Below are 19,749 nucleotides of genomic sequence, written 5' to 3' on the forward strand. Positions count from 1 at the left end.
ACTAACTCATGGTTGATGCATAGTACTGAAAAACAAACTGAGAAACCTCACCCCCAATTACAGTCAGCTCTCCTCACACTGACATCACTGTGGTTTTCTAGATTCCTCTTGAACTGTCAGCAAAAGGCAAGAGGCTTAGGTAATGTGCATCTGCGAGGGAGGGATTAGTATTCTTAGTTCACTGCCATCTACAAAGCAGGTGCTTCAAAGGATACTTGGTGATTCTGTATAGGGAATTTTAAATACATTAACTTGGATTGTGAGTTAAAATATGAGTAGAGTTGAGATGCTACTCTGTATTCTGCTTCCCTGGATTAGTGATGGATGTGTTTGTCTTGAAATAACAGAATATCCTAGTGTGGTGAAGCAAACAAATAGAGCACTGGTTTTCTTCCACAGGAAGGAGTATGAGGAGAAGAGGCTGTTGGTTGGGTGAAGCCACCACTCAGTGATGTAAGCATGGGCTCTCTTTGCTTTTCTCTCCTTCTATGAAGATGTCTTCTTCCACCCATAGCATCACATCTTCATTTTTTGGCAAAATAAAACAGACAGTCAATAGCCACCTATTTCCTCAGTCCCTGATATTGAAAAGCAATACTCACCCAACTGACCCAGCAGAGAATTTCCCCAGAATCTGAGGTTCTCACTGCATCATCTGTTCACCACTGAGTAAAACAGAGGTGAGGAAAGACAGAAAGGAAGGGATGAATAGTAAGTAGGCCATAGCGAGGGACGGCCAGATTTCTTCAGTCAGGGGCATTCATACTAGTTCAAAACTCTTCAGAGCAGAGGAACAGTTTGTTCCATGCCTGGCAGCTTTAGAAAGATGTTTTTGTTTAGACCCAGATTCAGCCCCCCTTCGGACTGGTCCCTGTGGCTAGCGGTTATATCGTGTGGCAACTTTGCACATGAATTTGTTTACTTTTTGTTAAGAGATGTACAAATATTTGAAGACATTGACTCTGAAGCTCCTATGACTCTTCTCTTAAACGCAGGAAGCACCCCCTGTTGGGTCCTTGTGTGACACAATGTTCAGTGTGCTCCCCCTTTGATTTACTCCTGGATGTTTGTTGAATGATGTGCCAGTTAGACTTTGGTGCCCCAGGTAACACTTCTGGTCAACAGGTATGAAGCAAAGCCGGAGAAGCCAGGTGCTGATCGACATTGTTCTGGGAAGATATTGATGAGTTTGCCTTTTATGCATCTGATACAGGTGATCTGGCTTCTAGAGGCAATAAAGCATGTATGTATGTATGTATGTATGTATGTATGTATTTTGGAGGCAGAATCTCTACAATGCTCTGGCTAGCCTGGCTTGTCTGGCTGGCGTGAAACTCACGGAGATCCACTTGTTTTTGCCTCCCAGGTACTGAGATTTAAAGACATGTGCCACCATGCCTGGCTTAATTTTTTTTTTAAAGAGGGTTTCATTATGTAGCCTTGGTTGCCCTGGAACCCCATATGTAGACCAGGCTGAACTACCTACCTACCTCTGCCTCCTGGCTCCTTAGATTAAAGACCTGTGCCACCATGACCAGGCTTATATATAGTTAATTTTTGAGACAGAGTTTTATGTAGCTCAGTATGGCCTTAAAAATCCATATGTAGCCAGAGATAGAGCTAAAGTCCCAATTCTCTTGCCTCTACCTCCAACAGATGGAATTACAGGTATGGGCCATATATAGAGAAGAATATATACTTTTAGTAGTATATTCTTTCTATAGTGTTAGGCTTGACTTATGTGTCTAGTTCACTGAATTATTTTTAGGTTATTTAATTGTCTTTAAGTTTTTAGTATTTCTTTATTGAGGGGAACTTTGCCACAGCATTTGGGTGGAAATAGGTTCTGGGGGTTGAACTTGAGTCATCAGGGACGGCAGCAAGCTGAGTTACCTGCTGGCTCATTTACTCGCCCTATTTTTGGATTTTAATTCTTTTTTTTTTTTTTTTTTTTTTTTTTTCAAAATGTGAGTTATTCCTTCCAAGTCAAAAGTATCTGCAAATGTGACTGATATAAGTTCTTTATAACTCTGTATAAATTGTCAGGTTTCATCACTGATTATATTTGCATGATTGGTTTGGCTTTATGAGACCAAGTGTCCTTATATTGCTCTGGTTGGATGAGAACATTTTTTGTAGCCCAGGCTAACCCCGACATCATAATCCTCCAGCTTCTGCTTACGGAGTGCTGGTATCACAGGTGTGCACCACCGTGCCCAGAGTCAGCAAGTACTTTCAGTAAGAGAGTCTTTATAAAGTGAGGGTGGCTGGTTTGTCATTAAGCACATCTGCAGTTGATAAATGTGCCTTGTGACTATTGAGCTTTCACTCCACCCATGTCCTAGGACACTGTGAGACTCTCTTTCAATCCCTTTGTAAAAATTTAGATGAGGAGAAATGAGCTGTGTGTTCATGGTGCTCATGTCTCTAATCTCTGTGCTTGAGAAGCTAAGTGCCATAAGTTGTGTGTGTGGGGAGGGATGGGGTTGGTCTCATTCCTGCCGCCTGTCTATCATCTCAGCAGATACAGAAACAAAGGGATTTTAAATTTGAGGCTAGTTAGGACTACATAGTGATTTCCAGGCCAGCCTGGGCTACCTAGCAAGGAGCTGTTTATTGTGTGTTGTTTAAGGGGAGAGAGAGAGAGAGAGAGAGAGAGAGAGAGAGAGAGAGAGAGAGAGAGAGAGAGAGTCAGTCCTCCTCTGTGTTCTTCAAATTAATGCGTTCTGTGACCCCGCTGCCTTTTTAGCAGTAAACTCAGGCTAAAATTTGGAGCTGGATCCCACAAATAGTTATGAAATTGCACTTTAAACTGGGGTTAGCATAAAAGCAGAGATTGTGTGTAATTTGAGTGATCTTTGAAAATGTCCTAATGACATTTTCAAAATACATCAGTGATGGTGTGCCATGGACAATCTTTTGTTCTGTTTGTTCTGATGTGTTTTGTTTATTGAGACAAAATCTCTCTAGATAACCCTGGCTGGCCTGGAAGTTGCTATGAAGACCAGACTGGTCTCGAACTTTCAAACTTGTATCAATCCTCCTGCCTCTCTACTTCCCTAGTGATGATTACAATCTTGTTCTACTATGCTCATCAACAGTAGTAATAGCTTAAAACCTTTAGTCAGTGATCAAAGAGAATCATTAAGTAAAGGTTCAAATAGCTGTCTGTCACTAAATATTTTAAGTATTTCATCAAATCATCTTTAGAAGTGAACGACACAAAATGAAGAATTTCAAAGTACTCCTGCCTTTTGTTAGGAATGATTTATGCTGGCTTAATTTGAATCCTACTCTCTCTTAATTTCCTAATTTTATTTATTATTATTAATTATTATTATTATTATTGTGTATTGTGTGTGTATGTGTCTCTGCGCACATGTGTACACACACACAGGCCTGTATGTATTGATTAAGAGGGAAAGGGCTCATGCCACAACACACGTGTGGACATCAGAGGACAACTTCAGAGTTAGTTCTTGCCTTCCATCTTTTACATGGGCTTGATGTTTCTTTAAAACACATGGCTCCAGCAACATAGCTGGCTTTTCTGTATGTGTCTACACAGCGATACTCTCTCTGTGTGAATCTGTCCCTGTATCTAAATCTCTTCCTTTTATAAATATGTCTGTCATCTGTGGATTGGGACTCAACTCTAGAAACTTCATTTTTAAAAGACCACCTCTGTAGAAACCCTATTTCCAAGTAGTCTCATCCTGAAGTACTGAGTGACAAGATTTCCAAGTCATTGGGTTTGAACAAAGATTATGGGGCCATCCTAAGATGGCAGAAATAATGCCCTCAAAAGCCAGCATCAGGTTGGAGAGAGGCTAGTGCGGAAGAGAGAGATGGCAAGGAAGGGTTTTCCACATCCACTTTTTACCAACCAACACTACACTTGAGAATGCTGGATGCACACAGCTGTGGCAACATTAATAAGGCCTTAAATATCTTGTTATGTTTAAGCTCCTTTTAAAAATTTTTAAATTTTAATTTATTTTAATTAATTAATTAATTAATTATTGAGACAGGGCTTCTCCATGTAGCCTTGGCTGTCCTGGGACTAACTGTATAGGCCAGGCTGGACTTGAACTCAGTAATCTGCCTTCCTCTGCCTCCCAAGTGCTGGGATTCCTGGTATACTCTACCATCGTCCATCCAACACTTAAGAAGCCAGTCGTGGTGGCTCATACCTCCAACCCTTGCACTTGGGTACTGAGACAGGCGTTCACCACTACTTGGGCTACCGAGTGAGTCCCAAGTTAGTCCTATATGGCAAGATCCTGTCTCAGAAAATGAAATAAAACAAACGAAAACATGCAAGCTTTATGTTTTCCACCCATTTGTGCACCACAGTGGCTTAGACATCAGAATACACAGCAGAGTATGCTCTCTCAATTCCTAATCTCAGCACAGCTTAGCACAGGCTTCTAGCCAAAGTGTTTCCTGTGAAATGAATCACAGCCCAGAACAATTGACACAGAATGAGCAGCTACACCACACTCAATAAATACTAGCTTTTTTCCTTCTTGCTATTGACTCTTGACTCCCCAAAAGCTAATTTTGTTAGATTTGTTGTAGCAAAGAATAATAAAAACCTTGGGCTGGGGATACAAGTCAGTGGCAAAGCTCTTGCCTAATATGCATAAAGACTATAGGTCCAGTTTCCTGCAGGGGGAAAGAAAGAGAGGAAAAAAATGAAGGAATGATAGACCCTTGACAAATAACCGATAATGAATTAGAAGGAAGATTTCAAGGAAGGTCACGGAGATGTGGTTAGACCAGTGTTTCTCAACCTGTGGGTTGTGACTCCTTTGAAGCAGGGATGGGAACAATGCTTTCACAGGGGTCACCTAGGGCCATCAGAAAATACAGGCATTTACTTATGATTCATAACAGTAGCGAAATTACAATTATGAAAGTAGCAACAAAAATAATTTTATAGTTGCGGGTCACAACGTGAGAAATTGTATTAAAGGGTCTCAGCCTTAGAAAGGCTGAAAACCACTGGTTAGACTCAAGTGGTCATAGGCTGATTTTCATTCTTTAACATAAATTCAGAGTTTTAAATTATTTTATGTATGTGTGTGTGTAGGCGTAGATCTATGAGTACAAAGCCAAGGAGTCCAGAAGAGGTCACTGGATCCCATGGAGCTGAGTTACAGGCAGTTTTGAGTTGTCAGTGTGGTTGTTGGGAACTGAACTCTGGTCCTCTGCAAGAGCAGCCAGTGCTCTTAACTGCTGAGCCATCCCACCAGCCTCCATAGACAGACTTTCGAAAGAGTGAGCCAGTAACACTGAGCCCTGTTCATGACATAACTGAGGAGGAACTCTGGGCACAGTGGGACAAAGATTTCCCCAGTTAAGCTGTTTTCTGACAGGCCAGTTCTTTCCTCCAGTAAGCAAATCATTTCCTGATAAGGAACAACCTTTTCTGGGATCAAATTTGGAGGAAGCTCATGAAGCAACCTGTTAAACTATTGCTGTATACTCATCTTCTTAGGCAATAATTTCATGAATATTAATAGAAATGTCATCATCTCTCATGGCCCATCTGTTCTTGAACATCACCTGAATTTCTCTAGGTGCCATGATGTGTACAGCTTAGAGAATGAGCCGACTAGGGTGATGGGGACTGGTGGACCAGCACATGTAAGTAGGGAGAAGCTGGGAAGAGATGGGCTGTGGTCTCTGAACGAAGCACACTGATAGCAGCCCAGAACCTCGAAGTCTTTATTTCATATCACCAAGGGTTAGCTAATCTCTGTAGAAAGTCTCCGGAGGGATCACTCATCGGTTGCTGGCATCCCCGAGGAGGAAGAGCCTCAGTTGACACATTCTGAACACACTGCTTTCAGCTAATGGTTAAAAGGTCCTCAGCAACAGTACTTGGACTTCAGGAAGCTTTTGCCATTCTGAGCATGACCTAGGGAAGGCTGTGCTATTCCCACGGGTCTAAGGCACTGGGATCTTCCACATGGTTGCACCCATGCCAATAATACACATTCACTCAGGATTTCATCGGCTTCCTACATTTAGAAATATAAACTTGGTGTTGGAGAGATGGCTCCACAGTTAAGAGCACTAACTGCTCTTCCAGAGGTTCTGAGTTCAGTTCCCAGCAACCACATAGTGGCTCACAACTATCTGTAATGAGATCTGATGCCCTCTTCGGGTGTGTCTGAAAACAGTGTACAGTGTATTCATATATAAAACATAAGTAAATAATTCTTTTTTAAAGAGGAAATATAAATTCAGTTATCTTTTTAAACGAATTTTCAGATTTATTTATTTTATTTATACATGTTCATGCATCACCCACATGTGTGTCTGTGCACCACATGTATGCCTGTGCCTGTGGAGGTTAGACACTAGTATTAGATCCCCTGGAGCTGCCATACAGGTGTGGGAGTCAAACCCCATCCTCTTCAAAAACAAGTGCTCTTAAGGGCTGAGCCATCTCCCTAGCCCCTAAGTTCTGTTATCATTAAGGACTAGAGTGATAGGCTTGCCTTCAAGTCCTGTGATAGGCTTGCCTTCAAGTCCTGTGTTTGGTAGATGGGAAGATGTTTTGTTTAAAAGCTGAAGTTTTCTTCTTACTGCTGCAAAGCCAGTTCTAAGATGCTAGGCTCCCAGGTTTCTCCTCCTCCTCCTCCTCCTCCTCCTCCTCCTCCTCCTCCTCCTCCTCCTCCTCCTCCTCCTCCTCCTCTTCTTCTTCTTCTTCTTCTTCTTCTTCTTCTTCTTCTTCTTCTTCTTCTTCTTCTTCTCCTTCTCCTCCTCCTTCTTCTTCTTAAAGATGTATTTATTTATTATATATATATATATATATATATATATATATATATATATATATGTACACTGTCACTGTCTTCAGACACACCAGAAGAGGGCATTGGATTCCATTACAAATGGTTGTGAGCCACCATGTGGTTGCTGGGAAATGAACTCAGAACCTTTGGAAGGGCAGTCAGTGTTCTTAACCACTGAGCCATCTCTCCAGCCTTCCCAGGTTGTTAGGAGCCTCGGTGAGCGTGACAACATTCGCCATTACAAGATGACACAGGCATCCTGTGCTCCCACAAGTAAACAACTAACTGCGCAGGTGCAAAAGGTAAAAGCGCGCCAAAGTCACTGCCCATCCCAGGGCGTAATATGGGGTGATGAGTGAACAGCCAATCAGAAGTGAGCACACCACTCTAGGGTACATATAGCAGTGCCTTTCCCGGGCTTGGGGTCTTTCTGCTTCTGCTGATACAAGAATAAAGCCTAGCTGTAGTAACCACCCGAACACTGCCTCACGTGTCTCTTTCTCGGGCAAAGGGGACACGGAAGAGGCCCGGAATATCTGGTGCCAAAACCCTGGGATCTTCAAGGCGCCGCGGGAGACCCCCTCGAGATTTGGGGCGGGTTAAAAGACTATAGGATCGAGGTACGTCTCTGAGAGATATGTTTGGGGTGGAAGCCTTCATTGCGAGCGGATTCTCACCCATTGCCGCCGCTGCACTAGTTGGCCTCTTGTTTGTGTTGCTTTTGCTTTTAGCTTATTTGTGTTGTGAGAATCCAGCTTGCAGCACAGCTATTAGGGCAAGTCAAGAGGTTTCAGGAGAGGTCCACTCCAGGGTATCAGAAACAGATCGTGTTAGCAGGCATCAGGCCAAGGAGCCTGGGGAAAAAGATCAGGCCAAGGAGCCTGGAAAGGAGAAGCAGGCAAAAAAGCCTGGGCAGCAGAGACAGGCCAAGGAGCCTGGTCAAAGAAAAGAGTACTCAAAAGGAACAGGGGCCACTGCAGGACCTGTTAAGGTTAAGGACCCTTCACCAGCTGGTGAAGAGAGAGTGGAGGTCAAAAGGACCCCCCTATATCCCATTAAGGAGCTTGCCTCCATAGACCTTGGCAGCTCCGAGGAGGAGAGCCTAGAGGAGGAGGCAGCTGCCTGTGCAAAGGATAGCCGTTCTGGGATAAGACTAAGAAAGACCTTGAGCCCCTCGGCCCCGCCCTTGCCTCCGGCCTATGCCCCAGGCAGTGCCTCTAATTCATTTCTCAGCCCAGGAAATCGGAGATAGCTACAGCTTGCATTTCCGGTCTTTGAAGTGGCAGAAGGAGCACGTGTTCATGCTCCAGTAGAGTATAGGCAGGTCAAAGAATTAGCTGAGGCAGTACATGCATATGGAATTGGGGCTAATTTTACTGTATCCCAAGTGGAGAGGTTAAATACAGCTGCTATGATGCCAGGAGACTGGCAGGACACAGTGAAGGCGGTACTTAACAATATGGGCCAGTACCTAGAGTGGAAGGCCTTGTGGCACGAGGCACTGCAAGCACAAGCCAGGATTAATGCAAACACTGAGGGACAGCAATTATGGACTTTTGACATGCTGGCTGGAGTTGGCGTACACGCGAACAACCAGACCGCTCACCCTTGGCAGGTCTACGCACAGATAGCATCAGCTGCAATAAAGGCATGGAAGTCTCTCCCTAGGAAGGAAGGCAGTAACCTTTATTTGTCCAAGGTAGTTCAGACATCTAATGAGTCTTTTTCTGATTTTGTGGCCTGAATGACCGAGGCAGCGGGTAGGATTTTTGGTGAACCAGAGCAAGCAATGCCATTAATTGAACAGATGATCTTTGAAAATGCCACAGCTGAATGCCGTGCAGCCATTGCTCCTTGGAGAGCCAAAGGGCTACAAGACTGGTTAAGAGTCTGCCGCAGCTTGGGAGGTCCCATTACTAATGCCGGACTTGCAGCAGCTAACTTAGAAATAGCTGCAGTCCTCCTTAAGGGTCAGAATCGTGGAAAATTCCCTTCAAAACATATGGCCCGATGCTTTGCCTATGGGAAGGTGAGACATATGAAGAAAGAGTGCCCAAATAATCAAATACCATCAAAGTTGTGCACTAGGTGTGGAAAGGGCTATCATCTGGCTCGGGATTGCCACTCTGTTAGAGATATAAGAGGTCAGATCCTCCCTCCAAATCCCTCAGCCATTAAGGAAGGAAATTTTTCAAAAAACTGATATACGGGCCCAAGATCCCAGGGCCCCAAAAGATATGGGACACTGTTGAACACTCAGGGGACTCTTCGCTGCAGAGCCACAAGGGGTTCCGCAGGAGTGGCCCTCCATTCCACCTCCCGAGTCCTACTAATGCCACACATGGGGGTGCAGCCGATCCCGGTTGATTATAGAGGCCCCCTGCCAGGGGGAAGTGTCGGCCTTATTTTAGGCCGCTCCTCTCTTACTTTAAAAGGACTCGTGGTACACCCCGGTGTAATAGATCAGGATTATACCGGAGAACTTCAAGTTCTCTGTTCTAGCCCACAAGGCATATTCTCCATCTCCCCTGGGGACAGGATTGCTCAATTGGTTGTCCTTCCAAGCTTACATGATTGTTTTCCATCCACCGAGAAGCTTAGAGGTGCTCAAGGCTTGGTTCCTCAGGAACTGACTTCGCTCATCTGGTGGTTGACCTTAAAACTAGACCCACCTTACAGTTAGCAATAGAGGGGAAGAACTTTACTGGAATTCTGGACTCAGGAGCGGATAAAAGTATTATTTCTTCTAATTGGTGGCCTAAGGCATGGCCTGTAAAACGATCGTCCCACTCCCTACAAGGATTGGGATATGAGGCCAGCCTCGCAGTCAGTTCTCGCTCGTTGACTTGGCAGGCACCAGAGGGTCAAACAGGAAGTTTTATACCTTATGTGCTTCCTCTCCCTGTCAATCTCTGGGGAAGAGACATCTTACAAGACCTAGGGCTAGTTCTGACTAGTGAATACTCCCCACAATCTATAAACATTATGAAGAGCATGGGATTTAAAGAAGGGAAGGGTCTTGGCAGGAACGAACAAGGAAGGATAGATCCTGTCTCACAAGAATCAAACACAGGAAGACAAGGCCTGGGTTTTCCCTAGTTGCCACTGAGGGTTCTATGCCAATACCCTGGCTCACAGAGGAGGCTGTGTGGGTTCCTCAGTAGTTCCTATCCTCTGAAAAATTGGAAGCTGCTACAAGACTAATTAAAGAACAAGTGCAGCTCGGTCATTTAGAACCTTCTACCTCTCCCTGGAATACACCCATATTTGTCATTAAAAAGAAATCCGGAAAGTGGAGACTTTTATATGATTTAAGAGCCGTCAATGCACAGATGCGACTATTTGGCTCTGTGCAATGAGGCTTGCCTTTACTCTCTGCCTTGCCTGAGCAGTGGAAAATCATAATTATAGATATTAAAGATTGTTTTTTTCTCAATTCCTTTATGTTCACAAGATAGACCAAGATTTGCATTTACACTACCTGCTATTAATCATTTTGAACCTGATAAAAGATATCAGTGGAAAGTTCTGCCTCAGGGCATGGCCAACAGCCCCACTATATGTCAGCTGTATGTACAAATGGCCCTCGAGCCAATTAAGAAACAATTCCTCTCTCTGCTGCTGGCCCATTACACAGATGACATTATTATGTGTCATAAGGATTTAATTACTTTACAGACCTCATACCCCTTATTATTAAACACCTTGGAACAGTGGGGTCTGCATGTTGCTACTGAGAAAGTTCAATTTTCAGAAATTGGCTCCTTTTTAGGGACAGTTATCTATCCAGAAAAGATAATTCCTCAGAAATTGGAGATTCGTAGAGGCCATTTACATACTTTGAATGATTTTCAGAAATTATTAGGTGATATAAATTGGTTAAGACCATTTTTAAAAATTCCCTCGGCTGAGCTGAAACCTTTATTTGATATTTTGGAAGGAGATGCTCATATTTCCTCCCCGAGGGCCTTAACACCAGCTGCGAGCCGTGCTCTACAAGCAGTAGAAAATGCTTTACAAGATGCCCAGTTGAAACGCATAGATGAAACCAAAACCTTTGATTTATGTGTTTTCAAAACTAGATGCTTACCCACCTCTGTATTATGGCAAGAGGGGCCTTTGTTATGGATTCATCCCAATGCTTCTCCCGCAAAGATTATTGAAAGGTATCCAGATTCAGTTGCTCAGCTTGCCCTTCATGGACTAAAAGCAGCCATTACCCATTTTGGAAGGGAGCCTAAGGTTTTGATAGTGCCTTATACTGCCCATCAAGTCCAAATATTAATGGCGACCTCTGATGTTTGGGCAGTGCTGGTTACTTCCTTCAATGGTCAAATAGATAATCATTATCCTAAGCATCCCATCTTACAATTTGCCTTAACTCAAGCTATCATATTTTCACATATTGTGTCTCAGGAGCCACTCCCAGATGGAATGGTAGTTTATACGGACGGGTCTAAAACAGGAGTGGGTGCCTATGTGGTTAATGATAAGGTTACATCCAAACAATACCATGAAACCTCACCTCAAATTGTGGAATGCTTAGTGGTGTCAGAGGTTCTGGAAATCTTTCCAGGTCCCTTAAATATTGTTTCAGATTCCTTCTATGTGGTTAATGCAGTGAAAGCATTAGAAGTTGCTGGGTTAATTAAGACATCTAGCAGACTTGTAGAAGTTTTCAAAAGACTCAGCTTACCCTGACTAAGCGAAGATTCCCTGTCTTTATAACTCATATTAGGGCTCACTCAGGCTTACCGGGACCTATGTCCCGTGGAAATGACCTGGCAGATCGAGCCACAAAGTTGATTGCAATTGCCCTTTCACCAAAATTAGATTTGGCTAAAGCCTTTCATAAAAGGTTTCATGTGACAGCTGAGACGCTACGAGGTCGATTTAACATTACTAGAAAGGAGGCTAGAGATATCGTGACTCAATGCCAAAACTGCTGTCAATTCCTACCTGTTCCCCATACCGGAATTAACCCTCGGAGAATTAGGCCATTACAGATCTGGCAAATGGATGTTACTCACATCCCATCCTTTGGCAAATTACAATATTTGCATGTCTCCATTGATACCTGTTCTAGAGTTATGTTCGCCTCTCCATTGACCGGAGAAAAGGCAGCCCATGTTATTCAACATTGTCTCGAGGCTTGGAGTGCCTGGGGAAAGCCTAAAATCCTTAAAACGGACAATAGACCAGCCTACACTTCTCAAAAATTTCAACAATTTTGTCGCCAAATGGAGGTGACACACCTGACGGGTCTTCCTTACAACCCTCAGGGACAGGGCATCATTGAGCGTGCTCATCGTACCCTTAAAACTTATTTGATAAAACAAAAAGGAGAAGTTGAGGAAGCTCTGCCCACAGTGCCATGGGTTACTGTTTCTCTGGCACTTTTTATACTCAACTTTTTGAATTTGGACAGTCAGGGCAATACAGCGGCTGATCGCCATTGCCTGGAACCAACTAGGCCAAAAGAAATGATAAAATGGAAAGATGTTTTGACTGGTCAATGGAAAGGCCCGGATCCTATTTTAATAAGATCCAGGGGAGTGGTTTGTGTTTTTCCACAGGAAGAAGACAACCCATTTTGGCTGCCAGAGCGACTGACGCGGCGGCTCGCGGTTCCTGAAAATGACCTCCCCGAAGGATTCATCTGCAGACGCTCTCAGTTCTCACTTGGACTCTCCTAAATTGGGTTCCTAGTATATATAGTGAATTTAGATGGCTATCCTATCTGCTTTTCCAAAACCTATGCCCTTGCCTTCTTAAAAGGCGCTGCTTCTGCTAAACAGAATTTCTCCTATACCCTTAACTGTAATGTCTCACTCCAGTTTGTGTGTATCCTCCATTTCTTTTCATCCTATCCAACAACTCCTTTAATACTTCTACCTATGTAACTTGCTTTGTGTCCCAGTGCTGGTCTGCTCATGTCTATAAGCAGGCCCTAATAGCCAGTATACCACTTGGATCCCTATTCCCGTTCAGATGTCTGGAACCTTGACCTTATTTCGACAGAAGAGAGATTTTGATATCACTGCAGCCATTATCACTGCTGTTGCCATCTCTGCAGCTGCAGCTGTGACAGCCGGCATGGCCTTGGCTGATCAGGTTACAGCAGCTACTGTTGTTAATCAAATTTCAGAAAAGACCTCTGAGGCTTTGACCACTCTACAGAAAGTGGATGCATACTTGGCATCAGGCATCCTGTTGGTCAATCAGAGAGTTGATTTGCTCCAAGCCCATGTAGAGCAGCTCACGGATGTGGTTCAAATGAGCTGCGTGTCAGCAACCCCACATCTATGTATTACACTTCTGAGATTTGTGAATGATGCATTTGTTCAAAGCCATAATCTTTCTGCTTATTTACAAGGGAGTTGGACTGGGGAGCTGGACCAGATGCAATTGCAGATCCGGATCTTGAGCCTTGATGGAGCGCGGGTGGACCCTGTTACCCTTGGCGATTTTACTTCTTGAATTTCTTCTGCCTTTTCTTTCCTTCTTAAAGGGTGGAGATAGGCCTGTTTGGTGCAGCCCTATGTTGTGGATTAGTGTTCATGTTATGGTTGGTCTGTAAGCTCAGAGCCCAACAAAAACGTGACAAGGCTGCTATCGCCCAAGCACTTGCAGCCTTGGAGCGAGGATCTCCCCCTGAAATTTGGCTATTTATGCTAAGAAAGTAACTGATGACTGAGACCCTCAGTTGATGCACCCCAAGGGTTCAGCCCATTACACTGGGTTGATGAGAGGTCTAAGTCTAGTCAGCCCTTGCCTGAATAACTGTGGTACCTGAATATTTAGAGGTGTTTGGGAGTGGGTACTCGACAGGGAATGTTCCACGAGTGTGGATAGATTTCCCAAAAGTATGCCTGATTGCACAAAGGTTTGATGCCAAGAAACCTGCTCCCCTGGTGGCGCCCCAGGGCGGAGGCTCCCTTTCCCCGTCAAAAGGCATCGAGATGGGTATGGGAAGTAATACTCATTGCACGATGACAAGAGAAGAAACCCATTACAATATCTCATTTTGCACAGGGGATCAGGCCTCTGCTTTCCCTCACTGAGTTGGTGCCGCACTTGATAGGCAAAAGGCTGTTCCATCTTAATAAAATTGATAGGAGGAGATGTTAGGAGCCGCGGTGAGCGTGACAACATTCGCCATTACAAGATGACGCAGGCATCCTGTGCTCCCACAAGTAAACAACTAACTGCGCAGGTGCAAAAGGTAAAAGCACGCCAAAGTCACTGCCCATCCCGGGGTGTAATATGGGATAATGAGTGAACAGCCAATCAGAAGTGAACACACCACTCTAGGGTACATATAGCAGTGCCTTTCCTGGGCTTGGGGTCTTTCTGCTTCTGCTGATACGAGAATAAAGCCTAGCTGTAGTAACCACCCGAACATTGCCTCACGTGTCTCTTTCTCGGGTGAAGGGGACACGGAAGAGGCCCAGAATACTGGGTTCTTCTTAAAGGCATGGTTGAAGAACCATTGAATAAAGCTCAAGAGAGTGGCTGAGATAGTAGCTCGGCTCTCAGGAGGCTGAAGCAGGAGGATTGCTTCAAGCAAGCTTGAGACTAATAGGGCTTAACATAATATAATCTCAAAAAAGGCAAAATATAAAATTCACTCAAAAGAAGAGCAGCAGTCGCTGCAGAATGGCACCAAGACTGGTCCTGCTCAGTGTAACCTGAACCCTCTGCCTCCTGCCAGTACCTACTCTGTGGCTCCAGTCACTAAATACCCTATTTCAGCTGAGCGTAATGCCCCACTTATAAGGCTCTCAGTCCACATGAAGGGTCCTTCAAAGTCCATTTAGCTTCGGTCAAGAGCCAATCATATATTATTTCTGACCCATCTCAGTATCTCCAGCTTACTTCCTAGGCATCTGAGGATGTTGGTAAGATGCTTACCTGACACAGAAGAAGCCCTGGGATAGTCTTCCAGGAGTGCATAAATGGAAGCACAGTATGACTTGCTTGTAATTCCGGTATTCCAGAGGTGGAGTCAGGAGGATCAGAAGTTCAAACTCAATGTAGTCATTCTTTTATTTATTTTATTTTATTTTTTTAAAGATTTATTTATTTATTTTATGTGAAGAGAACATTGGATCCAATTACAGACGGTTGTGAGCCACATGTGGTTGCTGGGAATTGAACTCAGGACCTCTGGAAGAGCAACCAGTGCTCTTAACCCCTGAGCCATCTCTCCAGCCCCAATGTAGTCATTCTTAACTATGCCAAACTTGAGGTCACGCTGGACTCAAATTGCTTGAGACTGAGTCACAGAACATGGGGGTACAGAAAGAGCGTTCGAGGGGTACTAGCATTTGCTGGGCAAGCCCAACAACCTGAATTCAACCCAGAGCCTGGATAAAAAGCCAGATTTGGTGGACGGCTGCGATCACAGCACTTTTATGGCAGGTTGATAGGCAAAAACGGAAGAATCAGCCAGAAGCCTATGGGGTAGAGAGCCTGAAGTTCACTGTACAGCATTGACAAAAAGCAACAAACATCCTCCTGACTCAGTAAACAACACCTAAAAGCTATCTTGACCTTCACACATGCACCATAGCATATTGACACCTACACACAAGCACCCCACTCTCACCCCCAAATCACTTCTTTTCTGGCTTCAGAACTCCTTTGATTCTTTATTGACCAAACTAGACGCACAATGACATGCCCACTGTTCTACTCTGTCTATCACTACGAAAAACAACTGCCCCAAAGCAATTTGAGGAGGAAAGGGTTTATTGGCTTCCCTGTTCCACTCTCAGTCCATCAGTGAGGGGAGACAGGGCAGGAACTCAAGCAAGACAGGAACCTAGAGATAGGAACCAAGCAGACACCATGGAGGGATGCTGCTTACTGGCTTATTCCCCACGGCTTGCTCAGTTTGTTTTCTTATAGAACCCAGGACCACCTGCTCAGGGTGGCATAGCAACCAGTGGTCTGGTCCCTTCTACTTTAATCATTAATTTAAAAAATGCCTCCTGTCAATCTGATGGACACATTTTTTTCAGATGAGGTTCCTCTTCCCAGGTCACCCTGGTTTGTGTCTGTCAGACCCAAAGGAAATTCCAATTCCCCAGACTCAAAAGGTAGTCCTAGACTATGGGAGAATTTCTGGGTGGTTAGATAAAAGCCTGTATTCCTCCGGAACTGGTGAAGCCTATTTCCCTTCTAAAATCTTCCCTTGTGAAGATTTCCCTTATCACTGGCAGAAGGGACAAAAGGGACAAAAGGCTATTTGTGGTACCCATTAGCCCATCAAAGCACTTGCTGGACTCCCTCAGCATCTACCTGTTACATGCCCTAAAGTTCCTCACAAGCATAAAGCATACCAACCCTTCTCTCCTCCCTTACCCTAAACTCCCTCCAGCTCATGGGCTTCCCTCCCCTAATTACTCCTTCTTATAACTGGGCTATTTTTGATATGCTCTCCTCACCGCCCAGCCTCCCCACCCACCCCCTTTCTCTCAGCTCTGTTCCTGTTCTCTCATGGCCAGGTTTAGTCTCTCTCTCTCTGTCTCTCTCTGTCTCTCTGACTCTCTGTCTCTCTCTGTCTCTCTCTGTCTCTCTCCTCTCTCTCTCTCTCTCTCTCTCTCTCTCTCTCTCTCTCTCTTTCTTTCTTTCTTTCTCTCTCTCTCTCTCTCTCCCCTCTGGACTTATCCAGAAGCCTCGGGGCTGTTCTCATATCTACAATAAAAACTTTCACGTAACCATAACTGTGGATCAGTCAGGCCCTCAGTTTATACAGTGTCAAGGTGACAAAAGCCAGCACATCTGTTGTTATTGTTTTCTTTTCAGGACTTCATCTAAATTCACCATCCTGCTGCCTCAACCTCTCAGATGCTGGGCTTGTTCATTTTTTATTCATTTGTCGTTGCTGTTTGTTTGTTTGTTTGTTTGTTTGTTTGTTGGGCACCTGTGGAGATTAAACCAAGGGTATTTTATGCTAATAAAGTACTCTGCCACTGAGTCTTTACCCTTTCCTCTCTTCTCTTTTCCTCCTCCTCCTTCTTCCACCTCTTCCTCCTCTTCTCTTTCTTTTCCGCCTTTATTTTGGTGCTAGAGGTTAAGCCCAAGGTTTCGTGCATGCTAAGCATCTCCAATCACTGAACAACATCTTGAAGTCTAAATTTTCCATCATCCTTATTTTTTTAATGCAAGACTTGGGAGCTAACCTCAGGGCCTTGTTTATGCTGGGCAAGTCCACTACCACTGAGCTACACTCCAGCCCCTATACTAAGCAATTTGATCTAAAGAAAATGAGACGCTTTAAAAATCGCTCCAGGAGGAAGTCTCTCTTCCTCCTTCTCTTCCTTCCTTCATCTCTGTTCTCTCTCCTTCCCTGGAAGAGGTACTCTGTAACTTTCCCTTATCTGCCCAAAGTCCAGGCTCAACAAATCAACAATCACCTTTAGTCCTTTCTCAGAGCTTCCATCAACTAAACCCACATTGCAGGAAGACAGAAGTCAGTCAGCTCACAAGGACAGACCATTAGGGTGTTTGTTTTCTATTTTGTTGCAAGATCCTTTTAGGCAAGACAAAAGGATCTTGCCTCCAGCCAGTAGATATTCTCCAAGCTGCCTATTGTGTTAGCCTAACCAGTAACTACACCTCCTGAGTTTCTTATCTCTCCTCCATGGAGAGATATGAGGTAAATGCATATGAGTATGCAGTGATGTTTATCCACTTGCATGGATGCAGAGGCCAGGGCAGGACCTCAATGTCTTTCTCTATTGATTTCCATCTTACTTCCTGGAGATAGTATCTTGACGTCTTGATGAACTGGAAGGTTTTGCCTAGGCAAGCTGGCCAGTGACCTCTCCCAATTCAACCATCTTTTTCCTACAATATTACAGTTAAAGGCATGCACAGCCATGCATACCTGGCTTTTCGCTTTTTACATGGGTGGTGAAATTTGAACTAAGCTCCATGTTTGTAGAATACATTTTCTTACTGGCTAAGCCATTTCTCCAGTACAGAACCACGATTTAAACTCCTCCCTTTGTGTATTAATACATCTAGACAGCTCTGCTTTCTTGTTTGTTTGTTTGTTTGTTTATTATTTTTAGGTTTTAGATTGGTTGCATTTTGTTTTGTTGAGGAAGAGTCACAGGTAGCCCAATCTGTCCTTGAACTTGCTAAGTGGCTAGGGATGGCCTTGATTGCTTGATCGTCCTGCCCTTTCCTCTTTGTGTTAAGATGATAGCTATGCTTGCTGGACTATCACATCAGGTAGGGCTTTCTTCCTTCACTTTCTGTCCGTCTCTTTTGATTTGGATCAGACCCCTGCTAGACTGCTTAGACACTGGAATCACTCAAGGAATGTTTGTCTGTCTAATTCATCTCATCACCGCCAAGGAAAAGAGTGACGGAGGCAGGCAGCTCTCAACTCTTTACATCTCTCTTGCTCTCTTATAGCGCCAAAGGTCTTCCATCCTTTCCCAGAACATGGGATCGATCACCTTGGAGTCTGGAAACAGCCAAAGCTTCACAAGACAGACTGCCTGTCCGATGGTAGCACTTCTCTAGATGTCGAGGCTGACCATGAAACCACGCTTTGGCCAGGACTGCTTCATTAGACACATTCTCGCCCCATGACTCAGTTCTTCCTCTCTTTAAACCGAAAACGAGTGTCCATACCTGACAAACTTCCCACAGTGTTCCTTAAAACTCTTCTTTCTGCTTGTCAACATTTTTCATCTACTTAATTGGCATACAGAGTTGGGTGGCTGAGCCTAGCATATCAGGGCTAGAGCTAGGGCTACTGCCTTAAAACACTGTGTACATGAAGAAGAAGTAAGAGTCCTCTTAAGTGCCCATCAATCTGTGGTCAATAGCTGGTGTTTGTTATACTCTGGTCAGGACAGGGGTGGTTTCTGGGCAGGCTTGAGAAGTACTTGCATTTTCGTGATACTGACCACACATGTAACTCTCATCTTCCCTTAGGAGTGAACGGTAATTGTAAAAGAGACTGAATGGATGAGAAACTGAAGGAGGAAAATATGTCACTGGAGCGATAAAGTGGAACCTCAAGTGCTTGACCTGCAAGGAGGCCTTTCTTAAGAAGCTCAGCACATCACCAGAAGACCAACATACTCCTCACCTCAGGTCACCCATGTCTATGAAAATTAGGAATTGCAACTGTAACAAAATTAAAATAAATCTCCATGGTCAGTGGTGGACATCAAAATGAAATGATGGGGGTCTCTGCAGGGTTGATAGACAGGTGCAAGACTGTCAGGCTAGGATATTTTATTCTGTAAATAAATGGGCTGTGTTAAAATAGCCACACACACCCTGCCCCCATAACAGATCAGCGCTTCTTCACATTAGACGGTCATATTTTCTGCAACAGCAGTCACTGGTTTGATGACATAAGCATCCTTTCTGGTTCTCATCTGGAGACAAGTTCTGTTCCTTGGACAGTCTCAAGGATGAAAGTATATTTTGGTCTAACATTTTCTTGCTGGCTATATCAAGATTAAAATATGAAGAAAACCAAAGTTTCTTACAAGCCTCTCTAAGGAACACTGAATGTTGGCTTCAGGGCGCTTAACCTGAATCTTGACAAGGTGAATATTCATGACTGGGACCTTGAAGGTTGCTAGCTAGAGAAGAATAAAGAAGCTTGTAACAGAAGAAGCTTCAGAAAACTAGGTCAGTGCAAGAGCTGGTGGAGGAAATAATGAAATCAACAATAAATATGCAAACATCCCCAAGGTCACAAACTGCAGTCACTTAGTTTGAAAAGCTTCCTAACTTGCCAGCTGCCTCCAGTCTTTTATCTGTGGCCATTTGGATAGCATTTTGACCTTCACTGCCCAGCTCACCTGCTCCACCAATCCCATATCCCCTCTGGTGAGCCAGTTAAACCTTTTTTTTTTTTTTCCTGGCTCATTTTGTGACACGTTACAGGAAAGAATAG

General features: G+C 44.1%; 1 long non-coding RNA gene across 1 annotated transcript in view; it reads left to right on the forward strand.

Annotated features, from left to right (window-relative positions):
- LOC143441787 (uncharacterized) overlaps positions 1 to 19,431 on the forward strand; it is a 38,270-nt gene extending 18,839 nt beyond the window's left edge. Inside the window, exons 2-3 of the long non-coding RNA XR_013109469.1 lie at positions 12,386 to 14,034; positions 18,771 to 19,431. This is a non-coding gene — a long non-coding RNA (uncharacterized LOC143441787). The remainder of the gene's footprint in view (positions 1 to 12,385; positions 14,035 to 18,770) is intronic.
- The last annotated feature ends 318 nt before the right edge of the window (positions 19,432 to 19,749 follow it).

This window comes from Arvicanthis niloticus, chromosome 3 (assembly GCF_011762505.2).
Source record: "Arvicanthis niloticus isolate mArvNil1 chromosome 3, mArvNil1.pat.X, whole genome shotgun sequence".
NCBI lineage: Eukaryota > Metazoa > Chordata > Mammalia > Rodentia > Muridae > Arvicanthis > Arvicanthis niloticus.